Source organism: Gigantopelta aegis, chromosome 2, assembly GCF_016097555.1.
Source record: "Gigantopelta aegis isolate Gae_Host chromosome 2, Gae_host_genome, whole genome shotgun sequence".
NCBI classification, from domain to species: Eukaryota; Metazoa; Mollusca; class Gastropoda; order Neomphalida; family Peltospiridae; genus Gigantopelta; species Gigantopelta aegis.
In genome coordinates, this window is record NC_054700.1 from 18,483,192 (window position 1) to 18,484,231 (window position 1,040).

The following is a 1,040-nucleotide window of genomic DNA, read 5'->3' on the forward strand; positions in this document are numbered from 1 at the left end:
TACACAATCTTGCAACCATTTAAAGGTGCTATATCAGAAGTTATATGTGAGCATCTGTTTGTGATAAAGATTCTCCAATAAAAACGTATTTTCTACTAGTAGATCAAATTATTTCCTATAATCATTTATGGGCATATAGTTAAAGGTGTAGTCTTTAAATGTTAAAGCAAAATTTAATATAAGCATGATTTGCAATAGCTGTCATTATGCAACTTTGAGATAGCACCTTTAATACCGGTATAATAGATCACAAACTCAGAATGGTTCTTGAGTTTTGCTCAAAAGTTACTTATGAATGTTTACAGATATTTTCATTTTTTTGGAGAGGAATAGTGGTAAACCATAATCAGAAACGGTCCCTCGCATATTGTAACAGCAATGAAATTGACACATATCGACCAAAATGTGTTATAGTCTGTTCCAATAAAGAGCACAAATCACTTGTTTACTGACATCTTTCTTTTAATTTCAAGAGTAAACACCACCTTGTGCATCAATGAGAGCCAAAACAAGTAAATGCTAAATTAGGTAGACTATCATTAAATAGATATTTACTTGTCTGTTTAATATGTAAGAAATAATCGACGAAAATCATTTTTATTTTATTTCCGACAGTACTTTTTAGTAAACACTTTTCCCAGCAGTTCTCGTTTGAGAATAGCTGAAATGAAGATGAAAGAATCCACATTTTCGAAATAGGAGAAAAAAATGCGTACCGGAACACAGAAATATCATAAATGCGATGTCTAGACATAATCAATTTCCTGTGCATAAATCAGGTCCAAGATAATTTTGTATGTACACTTATTATTTTGTTTTTAATTAAGCAAAAAATGTTTGTACTATTTGTAAAACAAAAATACTGAAATATCGCCTTAGATCAAAGGTGTAATATTCTATAACCATCACAAGTGTTCCCTGGCCATACTTAACAGATGACGGGGGTCTCCGCGGATTACTTTATGTAATATCCATTTATGAGAATACTTACGTGTAATTATATTGCACCAGACTCTGAAGTGAGAAGTATAAATGCATCT